Source organism: Triturus cristatus, chromosome 2_2, assembly GCF_964204655.1.
Source record: "Triturus cristatus chromosome 2_2, aTriCri1.1, whole genome shotgun sequence".
Taxonomy (NCBI): Eukaryota; Metazoa; Chordata; class Amphibia; order Caudata; family Salamandridae; genus Triturus; species Triturus cristatus.
The window spans coordinates 1115190415-1115207441 of record NC_140582.1 but is presented as its reverse complement, the minus strand read 5'-3'; positions in this window follow the sequence as shown (position 1 = coordinate 1115207441).

Below are 17027 nucleotides of genomic sequence, written 5' to 3'. Positions count from 1 at the left end.
AGTGTCAGTGGTGAGCTGTTTGTCCTGAGCCCTGGTGACAGCAAACACACTGGCAGAGATGCCCATCATCTCTGCATGAGTCCTGAACTCCACTTCAGACCAGGCTGAAGTTTCTAGGTCATTGCCCAAAAACAATCTACAGGTAGGTCTGGAGATACCACAACCCTCTGAGGTCCAGTTACTCCTCCCCAGCTGAGATTCACAACTGCCAAGGAATGGTCAGTCCTGACATTGCTAGCGTTGGTGACTTGATACATGTTAGATTTGGGGGTCTCTAGTTGGCACAGGTAGGTACTTGTGACAAATAGGGACCCTTGCCTCTAGTCAGGGTAAGGGGGTACACTCCTAAAATAACCCCAGCTCACCCCCTTGGTAGCTTGGCACGAGCAGACGGGCTTATCTCAGAGGCAGTGTGTAAAGCATTTGTGACCACATACAGTAATCCAGTGACAACACTATAAATGGACACCACACAGGTTTTATATCAAACATAAGTATACTTTATATAGATTTACCACAAGACCATAAACGACAAAAATACACAATACTATTATTTTAAGATGGTAGATTTTAGCTTAGTTCAGTTCAGTTCTTAAGATGCGACACTTTGCGTCAATGTACCTTTTGATGCGTTGCGCTTCCACGACAAGCAATGTCGCAGCGATGGAAATGCGGCAAAGTTCTGGTGCAAAGAAATAAAGATGTGAAGATCTTCCAGATGTGGCCCGCTTCTCCGGGGATGCGAGAAGTTCTCGGTTCGATGCGTGGACTGCAGCGGCGACACCCTTGTTCAGAAGTGCGACGGCAACAGCTTCAGCTGCGACACTCTCCTCCCAGTTTGCGTGAAGCTTCCGCACAATGTGACAACTACAGCGGCGACATCCTTGTTCAGAAATGCGATGGCAGCAGCTCCGATTGCGGCGCGCTTCTCTTGGGATGCGAGGCGCTTTCCTCGATGCGGTGCAATGCGACAGTTCCAGTGGCGACACCCTTTTGTCAAACCATTTTTATTGCAGGTCTCAATATACTGTATAACACTCAGGATAAATGCCATTAACGCAGATTTCTCGCCCCCCTTAGTCATACATCCGTGCGGTACACACAGCCGTACTGCCCACATCCCGGAGGCCGGGCGGCGCAACCTAGCCATATGTTACATCTTTACATTTCTTACAAGTACGGTCGTCTAGTGGGGAAATCCGCTGCCTGCTTTTAAAGTTAACCCCCCTCACCCCCAAGATTCTCATGGATCTCGCATTCTTCTTCCATTAATTTTGGACTTGCAATCCCTCCCTCGGTCCTCCCCCCCCAGTGTCCCCCCCATAGCGCCTAGCCAGGAAGAGTCGGTATGTGTGGTGGTTAGCAGGAGAGTTCCATTAATTATTAAGCGTGTGTGACTGGCAGGGGAGCCGGTTCCAGTGGCGACACCCTTGTTCAGAAGTGCGACAGCAGCAACAGCGATGGCGACACGCTTCTTCCTCGTTGCGAGACCCTTCTCTTGATGCGGTGCAGTGCGACAACTCCAGCGGCGACACCCTTGTTCAGAAGTACGACGGCAGGCAGCAGCGATGGCGACACGCTTCCTCTTCGTTGCAAGACACTTCTCTCGATGCGGTGCAGTGAGACAACTCCAGCGGCGACACCCTTGGTAAGAAGTGCGACGACAGCAGCAGTGACGGCGACACGCTTGGCTTAGTTGAGTCGCGCTTCCAGCTCCTTGCGACACGCAGTTCCTCAGAAGGCCCAAAACAGCAGCAGGCACTTCCAAAGAACTAGGGAGCTGGGGGTTGAAGTCTGTTGTCCTTGAGACTTCAGCAGGAGGCAAGCTCTGTTCCAAGCCCTTGGAGATCCTTACAAGTTGACATAAGCACATAAAGTCTCTTCTCCTTCCTTTGGCAGTCAATCAAACCACTGCAGGCCAATCCCCAAGCAGCACTTCAGCTTAGGGATAGTCTCTCCTCAGTTTCTTCAGGTTCCGCTCCTCAGTAAAGATTTCTTCTTGTTCCAAAAGTGATCTAATTTCTTTGGGATCAGGGTCCCAATATTTATACCCCAAAATCCTTTGTCCTCTGAGGGCAGAGGGGCCTTTGCCCAGTCCAAACCAGTTCTGGAGCACTCTGTTTACATGACTCCTTCTTTCCTTTCACAGTGCAGAGCAGAAACATCAGGCGCCCCACAGGAGGTGGAGCCAGCATTGTGGAGGGAAAGCACAGCCCTGGAGCACTTTGTTGACATGATTCCTTCTCTCCTTTCACAGTGCAGGGCAGAGACATCAGACGCACCACAGGGGGTGGACCCAGCACTGTGGGGGGCAGGCACTGTCCTATTCAGGTCCCAGGTGCAACTCCTCCCTCCCATCTAGATGCAGATCTCTCTATTCACCACTGGGCGGACTCACCCTGTCTCCTGGAATCCCCCAGCCCTGTCACTCAAACTCCAGACAAGGAATACACAACCTAGCAGAGGCAGGCTTGAAAGGTTAGGCAAGAAAATACCTACTTTCTAAAAGTGGTATTTTCAAACACAGAATGTTAAAACCACCTTCACTAAAAGATGTATTTTATCACTCTGAGTTCAGGCATACTAAACTCGAATTTCTACCATGTTCTCTGAGTCAGTTAAGATTATAAACATGTAATAATCTAACAGCCCATTCTGGCCTATGGAAAACAGGTAGCCTTGCAATAGTGAAAAACGAAAATGGCTGTAATTCACTATTAGGACATGCCACACACATCAGGGCATGTCCTACCTTATACTTACAATGCACCCTGCCCTTGGGTCTTCCATAGGGGTGTCTGATATGAAGAAAAGGGAAGGTTTGGGACTGGTAAGTGGGTGCACTTGCCCAGTCAGCATGACAGTACCAGACTGCACACAGGCTGTGCAATGGCAGACCTTAGACACATTTTACAAGGCTGCTTCTGTGGGTGGCACAACCAGTGCTGCAAGCCTACCAGCAGCATTTGGATTTACAAGCCCTGGGCACACTCAGTGCACTGTACTAGGGTCTGACAAGTAAACCAAATCAGTCAATTGTGGAATCTCCAATTCATACATCAATTTACAATAGGGAGAGCATATGCACTTTAGCACTGATCAGCCGTGGTAAAGTGCCCAGAGTCATAAAACAGCCAACAACAGGTCAGAAAAAATACAGGAGGAAGGCAAAAAGATCAGGGATGACCCTGCAAAAAGGGCCAAGTACAACAGTACACTTGTACAAGTATGACCTGTTGAGGGGATACAAGTTTCTCTGTCACCATAGTGATAGTGGCTCCTGTGTCCCTATAAGCCATTGCTTCTTTTGCATTGGTTAAAGGGTGTTGTCTGTACTTGCCCAAGTTAGTGGGACTGACTAATAAGATGGCAAGATCCATGCCAACATCACAGACTAAAAGAGCCTGAGCTGGTTTTCTGACTACTTCAGAACCCATCTCAGTACCCAAGGTTAACCCCACTGATCCCTTGTTTGCTGTACTACTACTTGTACTTGTGCTAGGGGGAGCATGTGCGTTAGGAGCAGTGGTGGTAGAAGTAGTTTTCTTGGCCTTTGGACAATCAGCATCCTTTGTCCAATGGGTCTTCACCTTGCAGAAGTAACACCAATGTTTTGTTTTGCCTTTCTTGGAATTTTGGGACTCACCCCCAGATGCAGGTTGTTAGGGCCCTTGAGAAGACTCTTATCTTTGGCTTTGTCCCCACCCTTATCCTGAGATTTAAAATAATCTTGCTTCTTCTAGTCACCTGCTTAACCCTGGTGCGAACCCCTTTGCCTGCCTTCTTTCCCAATGCTTGTGGAGAGGTCTGGTCAGAGTCCCCCCGGTACTGATGTAGAAGCTAGTTCTGATAATTATTAAGGATCTGCTCCCTCATAATAACATTGTACAGTCCTTGGAAGTCCTGTACCTTGCTTCCATGAAGCCAGTCTTCCAGTTCCTTAATAGCTCTGGCTACAAAATCTACCCAGTCCTGGATGTGTTCCTTCTGGGTGTCTCTGAACTTAATCGTATACTGTTCAGTGGTTAAGCCAAACCCATCTATGAGAGCACTCTTCAGTACTGAGTAATTGTCAGCATCCTCTTCTCTAACAGTGAATGAAGTCTGATATTCTGAATAAAACATTTGCTTTCAACAGCAGCGAAAACCAGTAGACTCCCCGGTGTTCAATTGCAGCTTCCCACCGAGTTATAATGTTTTTATTTATGTCAAAAATGTGACGCACCTGAAGTCATGTTGATGGATTCAGAGCTGTAAAACCTAAGAATTGCCAAAAAAAAGTTACAAAATGAGCAGATTCTTTTTGTCACAGAAATTAAAGTTAGTGGTCTATAAAGCCAAAATGAGGGCTCATTTTATATAGGAGTGGGCAGAAATGATGAAGTTTGATTCTGCTTAAATCCAACAAATCACATTAAAATTCTACAGAATTCTGCAATAGTGCAGTGTGGGAGTGTGACACTATTTTATTAGTGCAAAATGCATCCTCGCATCCAAAAGTTAATGACAGAATGTATTGTGTACTAAGAAAATAGCACAGCCAAATATCCCTTGGCACCCAGCATACTCTGCAGTGAATAAAACTTTTATGCCGAGCTGTGTGTAGTGTTTCCAAACGTTAGAGACCGCTGCATATCATTCTTTAGTGCATACTCCTTGCCACTCTTACATACTCTGCAGTAATCACTAGAGAGTATATACGGCTTCCGAGGGTTATGCACTGTAGCGTGGAAAGTCTTTTTTAACAAGGCCAGAAGAGGGAGCTATCCCTCTATGTTAAAAAAAACGCTGCAGATTAAACTTTAATCTGCAGTGTTTTTCAAACATGGAGGGACTGCTCCCTATTCCAGCCCCGTTTAGAAACCAACCACTGCAGATTATTTCCACTAACAGAGCAGCGAAATGTATCAGTAATTCTGTGTTACATAGTGTTAGACTTGTTGCAGTCATCCCTAAAAGTTTTGCCTTCACTCCTTATATTTTTGCTGAATTTGTTTTTGTTTCTCCTAGTACTCTGTGCCTTTAAGTTCAGCCTGAATGCTCTGTGCCACGCTACAAGGGGATTGAGCACAGGTTAATTTGGGGTTTGCTTGTGCCTTACCCTGCCAAGGATTGTGGTTGCTGCTTGACCATGGCTCACACTGCAGTCAACCAGTAACCCAATATCTCACATTGCAGATCAGCGGCGAGGCTGAGGCTTGTGTTTGCGCAGTGCCCTATAGTGATTTGGTGTACACTACCATCCCATACCTGAGGCACGTTTTTTGTTATTCTCCTTTTGCTCTCCTTTGGTCATTTTCAAATTGTTTATTCCTGCCTCACCTTCATACACTTGGATTCTTTTTGCTGTTGGACCTGTGATCCCTTGCCAGAATGGAATTAAAGCCTAAATGCCTTTTATATTACACTATGAAGGAGCTGAGGAAGTTCTGTAAGGAGCAAGGGTTGACCTTGTCCACTAAGCAGGACCTGTGTCATGCCCTATATGGGTTTGTATTAAAAAGCTGATATTGAGGAGGCGGAGCTTCCGGCCCGAGGTGGAGATTTCGGCCATGGCTAAATCTCCGCCACCGGCCGGAATCCCCACCTCCGGGCCGGAAGCTCCGCCTCTGCCTCTGGGTCGTTAGCTCCGCCTCCGGGCCGGAAGACCTGCCTCTGGGCCAGAAGCTCCGCCTCCGGGCTGGAATTTCCGGCCCGAGTGCGGCCGTAAAGTTAGTAGTCGTAAATCCATTCTGTGAATACCAAAAGTAGTAAGTGCATTCTGTGAATACCAAAAGTAGTAAGTGCCTTCTGTGAATACCAAAATGTTAGTAAGTTTAGGATTTTGTCTTAAGTTAGTTCTGTGAATCGGGCCCATAGTGCCCAGTGTCATTACCAGTTTGCTACCAGCAATTCAGTCTTCAGCGCCTCAAAAATCATTTTTAAAAACGAATTGTTTATTAGCAACAAAGCCGCTTTATGTTTCAAGGCACTCACCGCATCCAATTTACCAAGTAACAGTCAAACACAAACCATTGAGGAGCCGGCAATTGCCAATACGCTAGCCTCAATCACGACCCTCCAAAAGCTATGCCCTGCTATCAGAGCCCCTCCCCTACATCCAGCTGGGAACAACAGACCCGGCTTGCAGCCAACTTCAGCAAAGGCTCCGATGGACTGCATTCGTCAACTCCACCTAGCCAACCATCCTTAGCGCCCTTGTGCAAAACAGTCCCCATCTTGGCAACAACTAACCACCTTAGTGAGCAAGTACCCCTCTTGCTCTCCACATCTATTCCTCGACGGACATCAGACGCAAATTTAAAATCAACTGAGTCCCTAACCGTAGTGGAAGTGTACAAACCAGCTACCGACAGCATCGAGACCAAATTGCTGTTAACTCCAGAGTACATCTCCCAAGGCCCGCATGACATCTTAAATTGCCGGAATATTCGCAGACTGTTCAAATTGACCCCGGATTTACGCACTCTGGAATTAAATGATATAATTGCCATCGATTTTCAAACCTAGTAATGGTATCCAAGCAAGATAATCAACCCTAATGACATTAGCGTCCTCAGCCATAAGGGAGTTGGTTCAATCAAAAGCCGACCAATTTAAAAACTGGGGTCTTATTTTAACAATGCCCTGCGTCCCCCATTACCCCACAATACTCGCAACCACACAAGTTCATGCTACCAGTACACATTTTCTTGCCTTATCTGTACTAAAGTCAGTTAGAAGCTGCTCTCCAGTTGGTAACGTCGAGCAAAGAGCTGACCAGCAAGTCACACAAAGAGCTGACTGGTCATGGCTGCCAGCAGCTCTATCCCAGAGTCAGATGAATTGAAACAACACTGATCGTGGAGTAACATTATGTTCCTGGAACATCAATGGATTTTCAACGAAATCCCAATCTTAAAATACACTAGAATTTATAAAAAACTATGACATAATACTTCTTCAGGAAACCTGGTCAGCAACTAGCATCCCCATTGAAGGCTACCTTGAATTTATGTCCCGAGCTACAAGACAGTGTAAGTACGGCAGACTGCACAGTGGCTTTTCGATTTATGCTAGTACTAAACTGTCCCTATGCATCAAACAGATAAAATTTCACGAAGACTGGGTTGCCGGTATTGTGGTTGGAAGCCCCACTTCAGACAGCCAGTCGCTCCTGCGCAATGTTTACATCTCTCCGTGTACTACTGAGAAAAAACCCAAACTGGATCATTAGACCGAAATTTTTTGCAACATATTAAGCGATTATGGTAGTATACCTTGATCAATTTCCGGGGATTTTAACATAAACCTTTTCTAAAACTCGTTTGAGAACCTCGGGATCGCCTTCCCAGCGGTTCCCCCGCATCTCGCCTCACAATCAGTACCCACAGGATACAGACCTTAGAAACTGTATGAATACACTGTCCTTCAGCTTAGTGGGTTACATCGTATTGAACGGGCATTTCCCCATGGACACTACCCCTGCTTGGACAAGAACTAATGGGCGAACCCACTAATTTCTGGACTTAACACTGGGTAGTAGGGAAATGCTCCCCTTGATCGAGAGCTATTGCATCGCACTGCAAGGTGAGAGTGACCAACAACCTCCAATAATAACCCTATCGTTCAACATTCCCCGTTATCAGGCAATTGCACACATGCTATCAGGCTGCCACTCAGAGAACTTAAGGAGAATGAAACGGACGTCCAGCGATGTCCCCTCAATAACGGAAAAATGCAGATCTCTTCTAGTACAGGTTGAGGTAAAGGGACAGCAAGAAACTGTCTCACTTGCCCTGGGGGGATTTTTTGGGTTACTTCTTAAAGGCACTGGATGGTTGGGTGAAGGGTAGTAAAGTGAACACCTATGAAGGACTGTACTATTTGATCCCTAGAGATCACATGTTCATCCACTGTTTTCCAAAGCTACGCCAACACCTGGTTGACTGCAAGCTTACTGCCCCCAGACAGTTTGCAAAGGAGACAGACCTCTGGGTGAGGACCAGAGTCTCTTGGAAGGCACTGGGGAGTGACCCGAAGGAGGGTGGCTCACGTTTCCCCAAAAAGAGTGAAGGGAGGCATACGGAGACCCAGACAGGTTCTCATATAGTGTGGGTGGAAAGAGGCCACATGTCCCTTCAAAGTGTAGGAGGGGAGGTTTTGGTGGGTAGACTTCATGGCGTCCGCAACAAAGCCCTTGACTGGAAACACTCATTCCTCACCAGCCAAACACAGAGACTATGGCAATGCACTCTATGACGGCACCACGCAAAACTCCAAAAGAAGCTACAAAACATCCTGAACATTTCCTGCTGCAAACACATCACCGGCCACCTGAGAGACAGCCATTGGATCCCAGTCAACAACAAACCTACAAACCAACAAACTCCTCACACATGCCTACAAAGTCCTGCAAAATGCCGGAGCTGCATACCTTAACCACCACCTCTCCTTCTACACTACCATCAGACATCTCAAATCTCCGTTCTGCCCTGGCCACCATCCCACGGATCCGCAGAACCACTGCTGGAGGAAGATCCTTCTCCTACCTTGCTGCAAAGACCTGGAACTACCTACCTCTGTATCTCAGGCAATCTCCATCGCTGCCTAAATTCAGGAAGGACCTCAAGACCTAAACTGCAGATCCCCCCTCAGGGTTTTGAGACACGTATGGGTTAGTAGTTGCCCTTTACAAGAACACTAATTGATTGAGGCCCTTTTCCAACCCAAGTGCATGGATTGCTTCCATTAGGGCACAAGCAGGGGGACCTGGTCTGCACCAAGAAACCACACACTGGTGGGAGCTTCACAGTGTTAGGGGAGCTGGGTAGGGCGGCCACCCAATGTGCCCTAACAGTTCTTTTTCTGGGGGTACCACTTTACTTTGGAGTGTACGGATGCCCAGATGGAGGGGCAGGAGGTGCAAACAGTCCACAGTGGGAGGACCAGAGGGTGGGTATGCCAGCTCTGAGAACAGAGCACACACAAAGACTGCCGCTGGTGAAGTCACTTGTGACCAGGGAGTGCTTCATGCACTGTCACAGAGACAGCAGTCTAGAGGCCTGCACCAGGCAGACTCCTGCATGACACAGATAGATTGTGTCACCCTTGATCGGAATGACGGTTAGCCACTGGAAGGCCTAGCTTGGCTTGTTCAGCCAAACAAGAATATAAATTCCCTTCGGTAACCAAATTAAATAATTATTCAACCAATCATCTCAAATGTACCACAAACCATTCATAACAATTATACAATAAACCCATATGCCTATATTTGCAATGCCACAAGACAACCACTTACTAATAATAAAATGCCACCTATATTTTAATAAAAAGTGTTGAAACCATTAAACATTGTTCATTATACAGAATTCATACATCTTCATATTATAAAAATCATATGTCATTGTACAATTACGTGTATTTCATAGACAGCATATCAATATTCAAGAGGGAAGTCAAAAACAAATATTATATCATACATATAAATGCTACAAATAGTACATGCACTGTATCCACGTATTCAAAACAATGAAATATATACTCTAAAAGAAAGATAAAACGAAAGAAGAAAGATACAGACAGCAAATACAACAGTTAACTTATTAGTGGTTTGTGGACTAATCCAGGTCAAAAAAACTCAAATGCCAGACATGTTTGCAGTCCAAGTGTTTTTATCACAATGACTGGTCAGTACAATGGATTTAGTTTATCCCAAGCGTCAACGCATTTCGGTGGTGTGATGACCACCTTTATCAAGACAAATATAAGGTGCCTCTCCCTTTAGAATGTTCAAACAAATACCCAAGCAACTGTGGCAAATATAGTAAAGGCGTAAATTGTCCTTGTGGGGAAATGGGTCCACCGTTTATTATAGGGATACCATAATTCCAATTAAGAAACCCCATTGTGAATGTTCTATTCAATTGTGCCCAAGGATTCCAAGGCAATCTGTTCACATTGTCCCTCCTTGTGAGTAGATATTCCAATATCTCGAACCACAGGACCAACAATCTCCCAAAAGCATTTAGACCCTATAGTGTTTTCCAGTCCTTCGGCGTCCGTGCTTCCGATCTGTTAGTGTTGCTGGCTTGTTCAGCATCAGGGAACTGACCTTGGGTTGGGCTGGATTGCCATTCTCAGGCTACCACCCTTGAGCTGGACGGACAGAGTGGAATTAGGGTGCAAATCACACAGGGCTGCAGCTCTCCACTCTTAGAAACCTCAGAGGATAGAGATCACTGGGTGGCCCGAGTCTTGGCTCTTGACACTGAACGCTGTCATTGGCCTTTGTTTGTTACTGTCTTTATGAGTTTGCTTGGGTTGCAGACAGAAGTCTGATGCAAGGTGTGAAATGTGCTGCCATGGTGGTGCTGTCAGATACAGGGAGCAAAAGACACACAACTGATGGACGGAATGCAGAACAAATCAAAACTTTCACCCCCAGTCAAGAGATTTGGGTTAAATCCATCATTCTTTTGCTCAACATGGCACCCCAGTTTAGTCCTGGCCATATGCAAATCAGTCTTGACCGTGTGCCTCATGGGAACAGTCTAGCCCGAACTGCCAAGCCTGGTCCTCCCTGGACCAGAAACAAGTATCCTAGGACCGGTTTCGGGGTTTCACCCCTCTTCAGCCAGGAGAGCTTGACTCGAGTGGCACAATGAGCCCAGGACCCACGTCTGGGCATACCTGGCGCACTTAGGGCAAGAAAGCAAAAGACACACAATTGATGGACGGAATGCAGAACAAATCAAAACATTCACCCCCAGTCAAGAGATCTGGGTAGGTGCTGCACAGATGGGGTCCACAGATAAGGAGGAGGGTTCCTCATTTTCCATTCCATTCATTGGCTCAGGAGAGTATAGATAGAATTATCCAACTGAGTTCAGAGAGGTGTAGAACAAGTGACCCTGCATAACATGACCTTCGTGCATGTTCTATCGTCCAAGCAGGGTCAAGGAATTGATTAGTTTAGCCTGGCTGTTGGCTGGTGAGGGGTCATGATATACTTGACCTTTTCTACAGTGCCATTTCTTAAAATTTTGCATTTTTTCTCCTCCTATGTTTGCTGAAATTTTTGATGTTAGCTTTAGGACTCTGTGCACCTTACCACTGCTACACAGTGCTAAAGTGCCTGTGCTTTCGCCTTATAACATGGTAGCATTGGATTGGTTTATACCCAATTGGCAAATTTAATTTTCTTGCCAAACTTGTAAAGTGGCACTGCCAGTGCTCATGATTTATAAGTGAAATGCTGCATCTGGGCCTCTAATCTAATAACACATTAGGGCAGCCCAATCTTCCCCAAGGAACTGGGTACAATAATCACTACATACAGGATATTCCTTGTGGAATTATTTCAGTCCAAATTATTTCCACATTTAATATCGGTTCACTAAGGGAATCCGAATAATTAATCATATAATTAGAAACAACAGTCACAGGTGTAATCAAAATATAGATATGTTTTACTTCAATAACATCTACTTTCTATTATACATGTTATTACAAAACAGTGCATCCGAGCAGTATACCATTTCAGTATCAAGAACACTGACACCTCCTAAGAATCCCATAAATTACTAATGTGGGTCTGTGAGGTGGTGTAATATTAGACAGGGGCCTGACCAGGTCACGTCCCTCACTAGAGACGTCAGTCACCTCAAGTACTACGCCTCGAGCACCGATCATACCGCACTTTGTGAAAGACCGAGTGGCTACCAAAGATTATATGTTCAGGGTCACGACCCCCCCGGCGTAGCCGGCGCAGTGCAGATGGAGGGTGCGGGGGGCACGTCTCACACACCTGGAAAGGGACCCTCCTCAGCTTGCCAGTACTAGCTTTGTGAGTGCGGCGTCATGAACCCCTCCACCCCCCTTTAGCAACTTCAGGGGGGGTGGGGCTCCTTATGGACCTTTTGTGTCTGCAGCTCGGCAGACTAAAACTGATAAATACTATACTGCTATGAAGGAATACAGCATCCATAGCAGAGTAAGCAGGGGCAAGGAAGAACGATCGATGGGTAAATAGGAGTTGGGATGATGGAGGGAATATTAAATGGAAGAAGGAAGGGTGAAAGGATGTATGGATGAGTGGGTGAACGAGTGGGCGGATGAATAAGTGGGTAGATGGATGAGTGAATGGATAGGTAGATGGACAGTTAAAAGGCAGGCAGAGTAAAGGGATGGATGAGTGGATAACAAGACGAGCGAATGGATGGCAGTGTGGATGGGCTAATGGATGGGTAGATGGCACAGTGGATGAATATATGACGAATGGATGGTTGAATGACTGAATGGAGGAATGACTGAGTGGATGGATGGATGAATGGATGGATTATGGGTGGATGGATGGCAAGTGAATAAATGGATGGATGGCAGAGTGGAAGGATGGATGAATGGCAAAGTGGAAGGATGGATGGCAAAGTGGATAGATGGATAGTGGAGGGGATGGATGGATGGATAGATTGAAGAGTGAATGGATGAGTAGACGAATAAATGGATCGCAGAGTGAATGGATGGTAGAGTGCTTGGATGGATAGCAGAATGGAAGGATGGATGGACATGATCAATTGATGGCAGAGTGGGTGGATAGATGGATTGATGACAGATTTGATGGATGGATGGAATAGGGAAAGACTGAATGATGGTTGAAAGAATTAATAGATGACAGAATGAAAAGGTGAAATAGTGGATATCAGCGGGTGGATAGAAGGGTGAAAGAATGAATGGATAGATGCTTGGATGGAAGAGACAAAGGAACTCTTCTAGGGAGGTTTGGGTTCACTTGCTTTGCTTACTTGATACCATCACATTTTTAGTACAAAGCGGGGGGTATATTAATTTTCTGGTGTAGGAAGCTGGCACTGTATATACCATACCAAAGTACAATATATTGTGCACAGAGTCCAGGGAGTCCCCAGAGGTATAGCAGAGGCTAAATTAGGTAAGTACTAACAGCTCTCTTTTATGGTAGTGTGGGCGAGCATTTAGGCGTATCCAGAGGGTGTGTTAAGCATTTATTGTATTCACTCAATCAAGACTGATGGCATACACTCAGAGACAGATTCCAGACCAACTGGGTAAGTATAACAAATATATACTTATGTTTTATTTTTAGAACTAAGCAGGACTTTCACAATTAAGTAAAATATATTCTCAAATACAGGACTTCTCAAGGAAATGCAGTTGTGGTTGAATTTGCAATAGTTACAGGTTGGTATTGATTCAAAAAGCAGTTTACATTACACAATAATGACTGTTAGATTACTTTGAGTACTAGGGCTGGTATGCCTAGATACCACACATAAGGATCTCACAATACAAGGTAAGTAAGAATTTTCTTGGTTTGAGTTAGAGTTACTGTTTTTCCCATACAAAACAACAGTTCAACACTTAGAACATTTTAGGCCCAAAATCTTATAACATGGGTTCCTATAGAGAGAAAAATGGTTATCGGTTTCACAGGTAAGTAAGTGTCTTATGAGTGGGGGCTTTGTGGGTTGGCACTCGAGTTGAACTACCAGCCGCACTGGGGTTGCCGGGTGCAGAGTCCCAATGTTAGTCAATGGGGCCTTCGGTTCGGAACTGCTTAAAAGTAGGCCACTCAGTTGTGGGAGCCAAGCTTCTGGGGATAAGGTCAGCACTGCAGGGGCCAACACTCAGCACAGAAGTTGCACCACCAGCGGCACTGGGGCGGCTGGGTGCAGGGTGACAAGGAGACTATAGGGGTCCTGTGCTTTTCAATGGAGACCTTTGGTTCAGCAGAGATGCTGCAGGCTCGGGCAGGGAGGCTTCCTGAAGGCAACCACCGGATGGAGAGGTGAGTTGGATTCTTGGGGGATGCCTGGACACCATTGGTTGGGCAACCCAAGGCATTGGGGCATCTGGTGCAGGGGTGTCTTCTGGCGTCGGGTTTTCTTACCAGCTTTGGTCGCTGTAATAGGGACCCTTCAGGTGTCGGCTGCAGGTGTCGGCTTGAGGCTTGAGGGAGGTCAGTGATCACCAGATCCCAGGTCAGGATCGCTGGGGAGACCTCCTCAAGTGTGTTGGGCCACTCAAACTCAGGCCGTGGGCCTTGGGTGCAGACTAGTGTAGCATCGTGGAGTTGCTGGAATCTGGATTCTGGTTTTGGAGTCTTTGTTGAGCAAATCCGGTGCTCACAGGAGACTGAGTCTGTAATGCGAGTGCAGGGCAGGTCCTTCGGGCTCTGGTGGACTGCTGGACATGCCGGGTTCTTCGCTGTAGACAGGTCAGAAGCGGACAGGCCGGTGGGATTGGGGCCAAAGCAGTAGTTGTCCTCTTCTTCCTGGGTCAGCACGGCTCTTCTGTCCTTCTTCTTTCTTCCTTGAATATGAGGAGGCAAGGTTCAGGGTGAACCCTAAATACTAGATTTAGGGGTGTTAAAAGGGGTGTGCAGGTCGGGACCAATGTGTCCCTTCCTTGGGGTGGGTACACCCCCTAATGTGCCACCCTCTAGTGGGAGGGGGGCATGAAACTCTTCCTGATTGGTTGGGTCCCATCATCTTCAAGATGGAGGGGACTGAGATGTGTGCTTCACCTCAGCTCCTCACCTGAGGAGTGGGGTTGGCAAAGGTGGGCACACCTCTTTTAGCTTGGTTTTCCCACCGATTCTCTAGCCCAAAGTGGGGGTCAGAATTGGTGGGAGCCAGTTGCTGGGGGCAGTGAAAGGCAAGGACAGCTTACAAAGGCAGCAGGTCTTTGAAGCTTCCCCTTCGTGGACCCAGCCTTTCCTGGGGGAGGAGGGAAGGCACTTCTGTCCAGGATGGGTTTTGTTTCTGGACCCAGAGAGTGAAGGCTCTCTACCCAGGGCTCTAGAAACCTGTCTGGTGGTAGCAAATGGCAGGCAGCCATTCAGGAACCATACCAGGGCTAGTCGTTTTTCAGGGGGCATCTCTAAGATGCCCTCTGAGTGCATTTTACATTAATTTCCACACTGGCATCAGTGTGGGTTTAATGTGCTGACAAGCAAACTTCCCAGGTGTTAGTAAATCTTTTATATAGCTGTGTAGTTCATAATGACCAACTCCCAGACCATATACTCTTTTTGGCTTTACTACACTATTAATGTCTAAGAATGGACTTAGACACTGTAGGGGTTCAGGGCTCATGTACCCTCATCTGAGGCTTGTGCACCCTGCTAGCGGGGTGGCTTACCTAGGCCTCAGGCAGTAGGTTGTGGACATGGCACACAGAGATGTGTGCCATGTCCAATCTTCACTTTTCTCTACATCAAAACACGCAGCCGACAATGGTAGTGTGTGGGTGTTAAGGTACAGAGCCTCTAAGGGTGGCACAATAGGTGCTGCAGCCCTTAGAAGCCTTCCCTGGTCACAGTGCCCTTGGTACCCATAGTACCTTTTACAAGGGGCTTACCTGTGGCCAGAGATGTGCCAATTGTGGGTACAAAGGTACAACTTTGGGAAAGAACACAGGCCCTGGGAGCCTGATTGGCAGGGACCCATGGCACATAAAGTAAGGGTGCATCAGATATCAGGCAAAAAGTGGGGGGGTAACCATGCAAAAAGGGGCACTTTCCTACATCTTGTTACCTTGACTCTGTGCTGGTACAGTCCTGAAGAGAAACCTAATTACTTTTTAGTTTCTCAGGCAGAGCCTGCAGTGCCACTTTGGAGAGTGGGCGGGGGCCCACTCAGAGACAGTTAACAGCTTCATCTGCAGAGAACTCATCTAAGACAAGGGCATAACAGAGGCCTGTGCAGCCCTTGCGGTACGGGGATGGGCCCAACACTTCCGGCGCCCCCAAACTTCAGGGGGTTCCATTTAAGCCAAAGCCGATGAATATATGTGAGATATGGGAGACTCAGGAGCCCCTCATCACATTCTGCAGGGGGCCCCCATCATTTTGGGTTACACCATGGTATATGTTGCTGTGTTGTGGGCAGGGGCGGGAACAGTGGTGTAACAATAGGCCCCGCCGTCTTCACGGTGCAAGGTGGCCCTGTACTCCATGGGGCCCCCTTAGGCACTCAGTACTGGGGGCGTGCCCCCGGCCTAAGAACTGCTGACTGGGTCCAGAGCACGGGGGGGGGGGCCCTCATATACTTTGCAGGGGGGCCCCCGCAAGTTTCATTACGCCACTGATGTGGGATTAGTGGAAGTATAGTCACTCCTTTTATATCATAACAGTGTAAGCATCACTAATAATCCTAGAAATACAATCCTTCAGTTTTTAACATTCATAGGATCTAACAAGAAACTTGAAACATTTGAGGTAATAAAGGCTGTGGTGTCGATGTTTCGGTCTTCAATGGCCAGACAGGTCCGTGAGACCATCCTCAGGACTCAGCGTTGTAGAATAAAACAATCCTGTAATAAACATACTAATCATTACAACCTGTGACACTAGATATTGCCTACTTACAATAAGACAACCACCAATGTCAAATGGAAAATACAGGGCCAAAAATCCCATACTGAACTTGCCATCAAAGTGCTCTTACTTATAAGACGCCTAGTGCAACCCCTAGTGGAAAAGACCTCTGGTGAACCAAACCTTATAACCCATCGTGACCAATCAATAAAACACATACCTTGCTTTCTGTAAACCAAATTAAAAAGGAAGAAGTCTCCAATCTATATATAACTACGGAAGAGAAAACCAAATATAAACTTCCTCCTGCAGCCTTGTCATATGTTAAAAATTGGTAAAAACACAGCAGTTTACCCGATTCCAACTTAATTAAAAACCATCTCCTCTGCACAATATAACACAACAACAAAACAAATTACCATTAGCCCTCATCTCACTACGTCCAAACGAGGAAAACAAAGTTAATTCCCCAGCATACTTACTTGTACTCGCTGTTTAACTGGCCGACTCAACTGTCTGTTCCGAAAAGCAGATACAGTATTCACCTGCTGACTCTAAAGGATAAAGTGTGCCGTTTCCTCAATAGCGCGCCATAGTTAGTCTCAGCGTTGTACATGGAAAAAAGTTGCGTGAAGGACCATAAAAAAGCGGCGGCCATCTTAAAGTGGCTCAACACAAATTAAATATT